Genomic DNA, 12,771 nt, shown 5'->3' with positions numbered 1-12,771 from the left:
GTTAACAGAAAAAAATGGTTGTCCTGTTAATAGAAATGAAGCTAAGAGTACAGAGGGTTAAGTTTGGGGCAAAAATAATGAGTTTGATCTAAGACCTATTGGTACTTGAGTGCTAGCCAGTCATTAAATAGAGATGTTCACTTTAACAATATATTTATATAGTGTTTAAATATTACCAAAACAGAAAATTGTCTTATTTGAACTTTATGTCAACCTTTTGAAGTAGATATTGCAGTTATTGTGATGTCAATTTTGCATCTAAAGTGACTGACATTCAGAAAAGTTAAGAAGTATCCCATGATCACAAAGCTGGAGGTGGAATTTCAGTATAAATTCTCCTGACTTTTGGATTAGTAAACTATATACTTGGCTTTGCTTTCTGCCATAAAATTCTTTCTGTACTCCCTTCTTCCTCCAGATCCCTCCTTATTAGCCAGAAGTTGAAGCACCTACTGTGCCCTAAACTTTTCTCCAATCCGGATTTCTCTCCTCTCAGGAGAACTATAAAAGGAATTGGATTTCATACTTACTCTTTTTCCTATTCCCAGTTCCACTTATAATCATAAGTAAATAAATAATTCTCAGTGTTTTTCTTAGCCTTTTTTGTAAAGATACATAGAAATAGACAAAGGGCTAAACCTAATATACTTAAGGTATGGATAAATTCATGAGGAATCTTCAAAATCTATGGTAATAGCTCCTTTTCTATTCATGCTGATAATTTTCTTCTTGGGGATGGCATTCATGAATTTCTTCCTTCTTAGGTTTTCTCTCATCTCTTCTCTGTAAATACTGCTTAAGAAAGTTGCTAATGGCAGCTAGAGACCCCAGTGGATCAAATAAAAATCATTTACATATAAGAAGAAACTCTCTGGTTGTCAAAATCTAATACTTTCTATTTGCATATGGAGGAAAGTCAACCTGCATGATTTCCTGACAGAAATGTATTTACAAATCTGGCATCAAACATTTGCTTCAAAGCCTGTAACAGTCCTTTTGTGTGACATAAAAAACAGAATGAAGATGACATGACTCATGGACTTCACATAGAAGAAGTGTTTTAAGAAATGCCTTTGTTATTTTCTGAATTTATATGACAATTCCAAAGTAGTTTCAAAGTTCTGGGAAAAAATGTGGAATAGGTGATTCAGTGGCCAAGGCACTCATTTGTTTAATTTCAGCTTTGACTGAAACTCTTGCTATCATGTTTTCCCCCACTAACAAGAGATGATTTGATCAGTTTCAGGCAGCAAAATCAGTCTTTCAGTCAATGTAGAAGCTGTCCTCTGGACTAGGCTCCTTGGTTTACCATCTGTTTGGATAGTCACCGAAGCAGAAAGGTGCCACAGTTCTGTTTTAAAGAAAATAAATGCTATGTGGATTCATTCTCTTTGCTAAGAAGAGTATTTGATTGTCAGCACAGATGTAAAACTCCTTAATCCTCAACTTCTGAAAATCTCAGCTTGTTGTGTAGACTGTATCAACTGTTTTCATTATGACTTGAGATAGGAACGTAAAAATATTGTCCCTAAAGACTTATAATGTTGATTTAGGTTAATGGCTATGAACATATGATTCTGGTTTAAACATATGTTCATACTGGAGGTTGAATTCTTTGCTGGGTTTGCTGTTGATCAAAATATTCCTATAGGCATAGATTATCCCACAAATCATCATTCCTCTCCACCTCTCTCTCTCTCTCTCTCTCTCTCTCTCTCTCTCTCTCTCTCTCTCTCTCTCTCTCTCTCTCTCTCTCTCTATCTCTCTCTCTCTCAAAAATATACTACTCAGAAAAGAAAACATATTTTGACATTCCTGATGGGAGAGAGTGAACAAATTCATGAATTAAAGCTTAGTTGTTCCTCATCTCCCCCTAGTATAAACTGACTTTAATTTTGTTTAAAATGTTTAGAAATGCTACAAAAGCAAAAATGTGGTATTTTGAGATCTTGGCAAATCACACTACTATGGATATTTGTTTCATAAGTACAAATCAACACCACTCTTCCCATTCTTATAGAATATAATTCTTGTTTAGCCTGTGCTGTCCATGACTTATAGTAAATCCTTCACAAAAAGCCTTATCAATGGAATGATGCCATTTTTTTCTTTTAATTACATATTTTGAATGCCTTTGAAGCATATGGCCATGCTAGGCATCTTCTTTCTCACTAATGTTACATATTTGATTCAGTGCTACTTTGGGCTCATGTAGATTGATTGCTTCTTAATCTGGGGGCTTAACCTCGCAGGATCATATTTTAATTCTTTAGGTCATTGATTAACCTCTGAAGAGATACGAGAATATCTCCACAATATAACTTAAGTGTATATCTAGAATGCTTCATATATGAATCATATCCTCAATTCCTATACAGTATAATATAATTATATATATATATATAATATAATATAGTTATTTGGCTATTGATTGAAGAGCCCATATGACATCCACAGCAAATCTATAAGATGCAAAAAACTCAATGAAGAAAATGCAAAAGCACAAAATATATAAGGAACTGATATTAGTTGGGTTAGGACAATATTTTGTTATTCTGGCTGGTGTCTCTACAGTTTCATATACAATCTCTCTAAGATTTATATAATAACATCTCTAAAATTATAAGTTTAAAGCTAGTAGAGACTTTAGAAGTCAAGCCCACCTCCCAGATGAGGAAACTGAGCTGGAGAATTTGAAAATCTCCCAAGGTTGACTAGGGAGTATCTGAAACAGGAACTGAATTCAGATCTTCCTAATTCTAAGCTGATGATTCTATCCACTACACCACCTAACTGCTTCAAAACAAATCATCCTTTGATTAATCTTCCTTTGAAAAATAAAACTTTGTAACTTTTTGAATGGATAAATATATTCTAGTTATTCTTGCACTGTCCTTTACTTTCCAAGTAAGAATACTGTGAAACATTCTCTAACTGAAAACCAGGCTGAGGGTTAGTACTTATTGGACCTAGGTGTCCTTTTCTCCCTTTGAGAATTCTTCACCAAGTTCACTTTTCCAAATGTCAGTTAATGGAAGAATTGTTCACCTACATAGTTAGGTTGATTCCCAGTTAGAGTAGGTCAGAAAGGTCTTCCAATAAATCTTGTCCTGATTCACATAAGGTCAAGAAAGAATATGCACAGAGACAGACATACATTTTCAGACAAATGTACACCAGATGAGAAACTAAGGAAATAATGACTATTACTTTTCTTACCACTCAGAGGTCCACAGTATTTCTTTCTCCTCACTTGAAAGCTACCAGGAAAGAGAATGGTAGTTCATTCCTTCAGAACTTTTGTATATTCCCTGTTTCAGCACAGCAGCCAATTGAAGAGCTTTTCATGACCATGCAATATGCTTCCAGGAAAAAGTCAGAGAATACTTCTCCATGTTCTGAAGTCAGCAGGAGGAGGGCCCTATACCATACATTTGCAGATGAAAGTTCAGTAAGTTACATGTTGGGTTTGGGCAGCTATACATAGTATGTATGTTTTAGAGACTGGACCCTTATTGGATTCTTCCCCCATTACATAAATTTATGTGATTCTTAGTCCCATCAGTTTCATTTTTGTTGTTATTCATCTATTGTCTATGACTGGAATGTTTTAATTAATGTTTAACCTGTTTTGTACGTGTCTTTGACTCATTATCATTATTAGACTCAGGAAGTCACTACTATTGGCTTCTTTACACTTAGGTGAGCCTATCCAAAGACAGGAGATAGTATGTGTGGACAGATATATTCTGAAAGTCATTTCTGCTTAGCAGAACTAGTCAAATTTTATATTTATCTGCCATAGCCTCCAAACACCTAGGTTCTCCTCCAAGGTACAAAGAGTCACCAGGGTAGAATTCTTTAAGAGACATAAAAATGGATGAGGAATAAAATAACAAAAGTCTAACAACCTAAACACAACAGGTACAAGAAACACACATAGATTTGTATATGTATGTATGCATAGAGGTATTTAAATAAACATATATTGTATATTTGTGTACACATATACACACATGTACATATGCATACATGCAATTATGTGTATGTGCACGTACATGTGTGTACATGTGTGTATATAGCAGATATGCACAAACGCATTCACATACACATAATCTAAACATAACATGTACATACACCTATTGACCTAAACATAACAGGTACAAGAAATACACACGAACACATACACACACACACACATCGCACAGAATAGGGTTTCACTGAAATAATCTTCCTTGACTTTCTGTGGACAGTGGATTCATTAAATCAGACAGGAGAAAAACTCTGTAGTCATGGACATGATTTGGATCTCGTTTCCCTTAGTGAAATGCTTTTGAATTTTTTTGTATCAGCCCACCTTGTTTTTTTGTTTTTTTTTTGTTTTTTCCCATTGAAAGCTTTAAAGGGATTGTTTACTTTCTGACCTGCCACTCTTTGATTTCTTCCAGCACTTGGAACTATAATCTTCACATGATACATTCATGAGGTCTTTTTTCGTATTCAGACAGGGGGCTATCTTTGGCTTTTCTAAATCCTTGACCGTATATTTTATTGCCAGCATGTTTTCTGTTTCATTTGCATATTACACTAATACCCTCAAAGTCTACAGAAGAGGCAAGTGAGAGGGGAAAAATCATCATTTTGCTTCTGTTTTTTGTTGCTGTAAGTATAAATCTAATAGCATGCTGTGGAATCTGCTCAGTGTATGGTCTAAGCTAGAAAAAGCTCTTTCTTCTGCACAGTCTCTTCCACTCAAATACTACTTTTGATGTTTGTATGGTAAGCATCATGTGGTTTATAAATTCAGTGGTTATGAGTATTAGATTGTTGCCTTGTCTTACATGTTAAGCCTTTCATATTTTCAAAGATGAATTATTAGCATCTAAGAAAGATTTAGAAGTCAACTCAAATTCAACATAATTTACTACATTATTAAGTAAGAGGGTATTTTTATAAAAATATTTTGATATCAGAAAGAAATATCTCAAGCTTTTTAATATGTGTGGTAGACTTGTATGTATCATACTCTGTATAAATTCCTCAGAAATTTTTTAATAGAAGCTATCATAAAAGAAAACTATGGGTTGGAAATGTACTCTGTTTCATCTCAAATGTTTTAAAAAGTGTATTATCTTGTTGATATTTTATTCAGCTAATAAAGAAAAATGAGAAAACTATACAATGTGTTACAAAGGATTGATAAAATGAGATACATTTACACTCTGTGCCATTAGTAAACATTTGGACTTAAAGTAATGCAGTACTTTTATCACTCTTAAAAGCATTTCTTTATCTCCTAGAAAGTCTATTAAAGCACATCTGCACAAGAGATAGAATTTGTATACTGCTCATAGGAAATCAAATAAAATACTTTTTCCGTTGTAGATTACTTTCATGTCTCACATTTCTTGGCAAGAAGGAATGGTAAAACATATTGGGAAATTATAAAAAAATAGGAAGTCCTAAAAGTATGCACAGATACAGAAGTAATGATAATAGTAAACTATAAAGGAAGTCCATTCCATTTACCCTTTTCTCCTTCCTCTGAGAGTAATTGATTTACAAAAGATTGGTATATAAAGAAGTAATGAAATTGACAAGAGAAAAATAGTGCAAATGGAAAACAAATAATGTGGTAATAGTTTCTTCTTTTTCATTATTTTTCTTTTCTTTGAAAAATTTCCATGTTTATATTACCATTATTTCTCCTTTTAGATAAGGCTTATGATTTTATTGGCAGAGGGAACTATAAAAAAGAAAACCCTTGTAACAATTCTGAACCATACTTATTCACAAATTGATGTAATATTACCTGGAATATTTGTCTAGGTTCACTCAACTAGTATGTTTCAGTAATGTGCCATGAATACAGTTTTTGTTGATTCTGGGACCAATTCCCTGTCCATTAAGTCACACTGCCTCTCATCACTGACTTTCTAAAACTTTAAGTACATTAAGGGATTGAAGGGACCACAGGGATGGGGTAGAATAGACATATTCCCCCAATTTATTGATTTTAGCAATATAGAGAAATAAAATGATTTCATGAACTCTTCAATATTCTATTCAGCATTATTTATATTTATATATATTTGTATATATATATGCAATCTCCTATAATATTCATTTTCTACAACAAAGTCATAAAACTGGGGGTAATAGAATAAAATGTTTTCTTTTAAACTCTATGCATAAGGTACATTGCTCATATTTGTGGATGTTTTCTTTATTTGTACATTGAAGGTTGTAAAAGCCATAGGTCATTTTATCTATTCCTGCTTCAGTTGTTAATTTACAGTGTCATCTTGAACATGCCATTAAACTCTTGATTACTTATCTATAACATAGTAGGGTTAGATGAAAAGACATCCAAGGTTAACTTCAGTTCTATCATTTTATGAAGGATAATGAGCATAGTATCTAAATGAAACAGAGATATGCCAGTCTCACAATCAGTTCTTCTGTTTCATTACTATGATTGCTTTGGCATTATAGTGTTCACTAAGTCTCTTACCAGTCAGTCCTGTAAATTCTTTGAGAATCTTTTACAGATTATTAGGAAGTTATCAATAAAAATGAGTAATGAATTGGAAATTATGCCTGTTGTCTTGAAAGGAAAAGGACACAGATTATCTAGAGTATAAATGCACACAAAAATGTATATTTTCATAGAAATATAATTTTAAAATGAAAATAGCTTCTGTCAATGAGTTATATTTGTTTTGATTTTTATCCTCTAAATATCAAGACATAAAAGTAATCAAAAAAGAGATGTATAAGTGACTTATACACACATACATACATACACACATAGTACTAACATATGTTAAAAACATTTAAATAATTAAAAAATTAAAATAGCAAATTTTAAAAATCAATAAATCTTAATTTTTAAGGAAGGCAAATAAAATGAAAGATATAAGAAACTACATTATCCTTTTAGATGAAACCTTGAAGGAAGAGAGAAAAAAGGGCTGAATATTGCTCAATATAACTAGAAATAGTTAAGAAGTTATCCAAACTGTGTTCTATCTATATCATTTCCCATATGCCTACAGACATAAATGTGCACCCAGGTTCACATTTTCTTGTCCTTTGATCTCATTTTTTTTTTAGCTTTTGGTCTAGCCTTGCCATTCATAAGAACATTCATTAAAAAAAGAGGACTCCTTTCTTACCAGCTTTTCTCTATACAGTTTCTTTGCTGTTCTGTGTTGGCTATCTTTTTTCCAAGTTCAGACAATTCCTACCAAAAGCCATCTATAATACAGAAAGAACCAGCTTTATTAAATTGGAGACTCTTTTCAACCCAATTGCTGCTAAAAATTTTCATTTCCCTTAAACTATTTTTTTTGACAATAGCTGGGAAGGGCAGATGAGAAGCCACTAAACATGAATTAAATGACTTCTAATTCAACAGATAGTGATCAATTATAATAATATTACAAAGACAACTAATCGTGCAGCTGTCTAATAGTTCAGGGCACCTTATGCTCAAGAGTAGACATACTGACTCCAGGATGCTCGCTCAATATACAAGGGCACCACAAGGGAACTTGGTATAGTATAAAGAGGTAGAAAAATGATACTTGAATTTGAGTTCAGGCTCTGCTCCTTACTAACTATATATTAATTAACAAGTTGTGTAAATTTTAATGAGTTTCTTTTTCTCATTCTTTGAAAAGCAAAATAATACTTGTACTACTTATCTGAAAGATTCTGTTGTGAAAAAGCACTTTGTTAACTATAAAATAGAATGTATATGTATATATGTATGTACATACATATGCACATCTATATCTATCTGTATCTATTTATCTGACACAATAGTTATGTACATATGTGGTTAATTAATAACTGAGAAAATAATCTCAGAAAAATGATTTATCAGCTAGAAAGGTATTACAAATTGGTCTGTGGATACCCCAGTCAATCCAAAGACACCAAATACAGAGAGAGACAGATTTTTATGTATTAAAAACAATAAATCAAATAAACCAATTAAATTTAAGAAAGCAAATAACCAGGATATAAACCTGTATACAAAACTGATTTCTAATTGGAGGAAAGATTAGGGACTTTCCAAATTGGAAGGGGAAGAATAAGTTTTGGTTAAATTGGGAATGGTATGAGTATGTTTTGGGGTTTTTCTAGTCTTATAGTGCAGGGATGGCTGATATCCATGTATCCACCTGCATTTATGAAACAACAGATACCTTATATTATCAAATTTTCCACAGATGATTTACAGAAACAAGAGAGAGGAGAATACATGTAGCAGTAAAAGATGGAGTCAGTGTTCATGAGACAGAATCTGATTTTTTCTCTATTCTCACACAAAACTATATAGCTTCTGTTTTAGCTGCTCTTAACTCTATCTCCACACACACACACACACACACACATTCTGTTTTATAGTTAACAAAGTACTTTTATCACAACAAATTCTTTCAGTTAGATAGTATATGTGTGTGTGCATATATGTGTATTTTGTGTATTTACATATGGATTGTATGTCTAGTTAGTCATAAGTGGTCAGTTAGTTGGCACAGTGTAAGAATACCAGGTCTGAAGTTAAGAAGATTCATCTTTGTCAATTCAAATCAGATCTCAGGCTCCCTGTTCAAATCACTTAACCTCATTTGCTCCAGTTTCTTCATCTGTAAAATAATCTGGAGAAGTAAATGGCAAATCTCTCTGGTATCTTTGACAAGAAAACCTCAAATGGGGTCACAAAAAGTTGGATATGACTGAAATGACTAAAAATCAACAAAAATCATAATACTCCAACTAAGATAAAATTATGTTTCTCTAATATTCTAAATGTAAATATTGAAAAGAAGAAAGATCACTGAGGTGTAAAATACAGCATTTTATCAAAACTTGAAGAACCCTTAATGTTTATGTGTTGGGATTTTGTCATTAACTTCTTTTTTGTAAATGTATTTTAAGAATATAACAATTAAAATCACTACAAAAATTCTTGGATCTCTTTCAAGTAGTGATCCATAGATTCTGTCCATTTCAATTTAACTTTTGATTCTAGGATCAATTTTCCTTGATAATTTCTTAAAATAGGATGTCCACTCTCTTTTGACTAAAATTGCTCCGCTTCATCAATGAACTGTGAAATAGAAGAGGGTAAAGGCAAAGAAGTTATCAAACAAGATTTGCTCTAATCTCCAGTGCTAGCACAAACATTCCTTTTAGTCTCTTTTTGACCAGTTGCCACATCCCATTACTGTCTCTATCCTGAAAAGTTCCCAGGCTGTTAGTGCTCATTTTGGCACCACCTGGTCCCAGAATTTGTATTTCATCCGTATGCAAGCCTCCTCTTCACATATCATAGATCTCTCTTTCCAACCTATTTTGCTTTGGGGTTAACCATAGTCTTTCTCTGACCATTTGATGGTTCTGCCACTCCATATTTCTATTTGAGGTGTTATTTTAAAGCTTTTTTTCAGAGGAAAGTGTTGCGAGAGCTCAGCTGAATACTTTCTCTACTCTGTCATATCCTAAAAGTGGGAAGGAAAACTCCGAAGAATATTGTAGCCAACTTATACAGCTCCCACAAAGGGAAAATACTTCAAGCAGAAAGAAAGAAACCATTCAAATGTCAGAAAGCCACAGTCAGTATAACACAAGATTTTGCAACTAGTATGTTTAAGTAGCATAGGAATTGGACTATAGCATTTAAAAAGGCAAAGGGGCTAGGATTGCAACCAATAATATTCTTCGCAGCAAAACTGAGTAAAAATCCTTCTAGGGAAAAGTGATATTTAAAGATATAGAGGACTATCAGACATCCCTGATGAAAAAGAAAATTTGACTTTTAAATAGAATATATATCATAAGGTACTGATGTTTACCTTTTATATGAGAAGATGAGATGTAACTTATAAGAATTTTATCAATATTAGAACATTTAAAATGATTCCCTTTTAATTATATTTGGAGGATGTGAAAAAATGGATAGTCAAGAAAGAGGGATACCACAGGAGAGGGGGAAAAGAAGAGGATGAATGGGTGAAATTATCTCACATAAAGGAGGTAAAATGGAAGAGATTTTAAGGGGAAAGGGAAATAGTGGATAAGGAAAGGCAACTTGTACTTCACACATCTAAGCTGGTTTAAATAGTGCACACACACACACAGATATAATCAGTTGGTAATGTAAATTTATCTTATACAACAGAGAAAGTGAGCCTGATAAAAGGGAGGACAGACAAAAGAAGGCAGAGGCAGAAAGAAAAATAAAAATGCTAGTAGTCAGAAGAAAAAAACAATACTTTAGATGAAGGGACAGTATAAAAAGAGACAGGGAAAGATAAACTGAAGAAAATGGGATAGAGGGAAGGGCACAGTTAATAGACATAACTGCAAATGAGGATGCAATGAATTCCCTCATAAAAATGAAGCAGATAAGAAAACAGAATCCAACAATTTGTTGTTTACAAGACACAGACTAAAAACAGAGAGACACACACAGAGTTAAAATAAAAAGCTGGAGAAGAATCTATTATGCTTCAGCTGAAATTAAAAAGGCAGTAGTACTCTTGATCTCAGACAAAGCAAAAGCTAAAATAGAACCAATTAAAAAAGATAAGCAGAAAAAAATGCATCTTGATAAAAAGATCCATAGAAAACTAAGTAATATCAATACTAAATATAGTGCACCAAATGTCATGCCATACGAATTATCAAAGGAAAAATTAAATGATTTACAGAAGGGAACAGATAATAAAACTATACTAGTGGGGGACTTAAATTTTCCTTTGCAGGGCTAGATAAATCTAGCCACAAATGAAAAAAAAAAAGAAATAAAGGAGATGAGTGAAATATTAGCAAAGTTATCTATGACATAATTCTGGAGAAAATGAAATGGGAATAGAAAGGAGTGTATCTTTTTCTCAGGTGCATATGGCATCTTCACAAAATTGAGAGCCAAATGCAGAAAAGTAGAAATTTCTAGTACGTCCTTTTTAGCTGTTCACTTGTTTCAGTCATATCCAATTCTGTTAATTCTATTTCTTGGCAAAGATACTGGAATGGTTTGCTGTTTTCTTCTCAAGCTTATTTTATAGATGAGGAAACTGAGGCAAACACCATTAGGTAATTTATCCAGGGTCACACAGCTAGTAATAGTTTGAGGCTGTATTTGAATCAGAAAGATTGGTCTTCCCAACTTCATTTCCTTCACACTATTCCCTGGTGCCACATAGTTGCCCATAATATAGTAAAATTGTATTTAATAAAGGGCCATGGAGGTATAAATTAAAAGGTAGTTGGAAACTAAATGGTCTAATTTTAAAGAATGTGTTGATCAAAGAATAAATAATATAAACCACCAATAAATTCATTAAAGAAAATATGACATTCCCCAATTGATAAATGGTCAAAGGATATGAACAGGCAATTTTCAGAAGAAGAGATTAAAGATATCTATAATCATATGGAAAAAATGCTCTAAATCACTATTGATTAGAGAGATGCAAATCAAAACAACTCTGAGGTACCACATCACACCTATAAGATTGGCAAACATGACAGAACAAGAAAATGATAAACGCTGGAGAGGATGTGGGAGAGTTGGAACACTAACTCATTGTTGGTGGAGCTGCGAGCGCATCCAACCATTCTGGAGAGAAATTTGGAACTATGCCCAAAGGGCTACAAAAATGTGCAAACCCTTTGACCCAGCAATATCGCTACTAGGACTGTATCCCCAAGAGATCATAAAAATAGGAAAGGGTCCCACATGTACAAAAATATTTATAGCAGCACTCTTTGTAGTTGCCAAAAACTGGAAGTCAAGGGGATGCCCATCAATTGGGGAATGACTGAATAAATTATGGTATATGAATGTAATGGAGTACTATTGTGCCATAAGAAATGATGAACAAGAAGACTTCAGAGAGGCCTGGAAGGACTTATATGACCTGATGCTGAGTGAAAGGAGCAGAACCAGGAGAACTTTGTGCACAGCAACGACCACAGTGTGCGAGAGTTTTTTCTGGTAGACTTGGAATTTTGTAATAACGCAAGAACTTCTTAAAAAAAAAAATCCCAATGGTGGTTCTCTAAGACAAAATGCCTTCCACACTCAGAGAAAGAAATATGGAAGTCATTCGCAGAATGTAGCAGATCATGTTGGTGTATGTGTATGTTTTTGTGTATCATGTTTTGATTTGTTGTATGATTTCTTCCATTTATTTTAGTCTGACTTCATAGCATGACTAGTGAAAATGTACTCAATAAGAAAGTATATGTAGAACCTATACAGAATTGTATGCATTCGTGGGGAGGGAGGGGGTAGTGGGGGGTAGGTGTGGGGGGGATAAAATCTCAATTGTATGGCAGTGATAGTTAAACATTAAAAAATAATAAAAAATAGAAAATATGAACAATGAGATAACATCACAAAATTTATAAGATGAAGTCAAAGCTGTGATTAGAATCAATTTATATCTCTAACTGCATACATTAATAAAGGTACAAAGACAAGACCAATGAATTGGGCACGTAACCAAAATGCTAGAAAAAAGAACAAATCAAAAACACCCAATTTAATATCTAAGTGGAAATTTTGCATGCCAAAGTAGAGATTAAGAAAATTGAAAGTTAAAAAAAATTAATAATAAATAAAAATATGAGATGGCTTCATGGAAAAAACTAGACAAATGAGTGCTTAATTTGATTAAAAGAAGAAACAAAACCAGATTGCTAACATCAAAAATGAACATGGTGAATTCTTTGATACAGTATTACCAA

The sequence above is a fragment of the Notamacropus eugenii genome, chromosome 2 (genome assembly GCF_028372415.1).
Source record: "Notamacropus eugenii isolate mMacEug1 chromosome 2, mMacEug1.pri_v2, whole genome shotgun sequence".
Lineage (NCBI taxonomy): Eukaryota > Metazoa > Chordata > Mammalia > Diprotodontia > Macropodidae > Notamacropus > Notamacropus eugenii.
Note: the sequence above shows the minus strand (reverse complement) of the source record.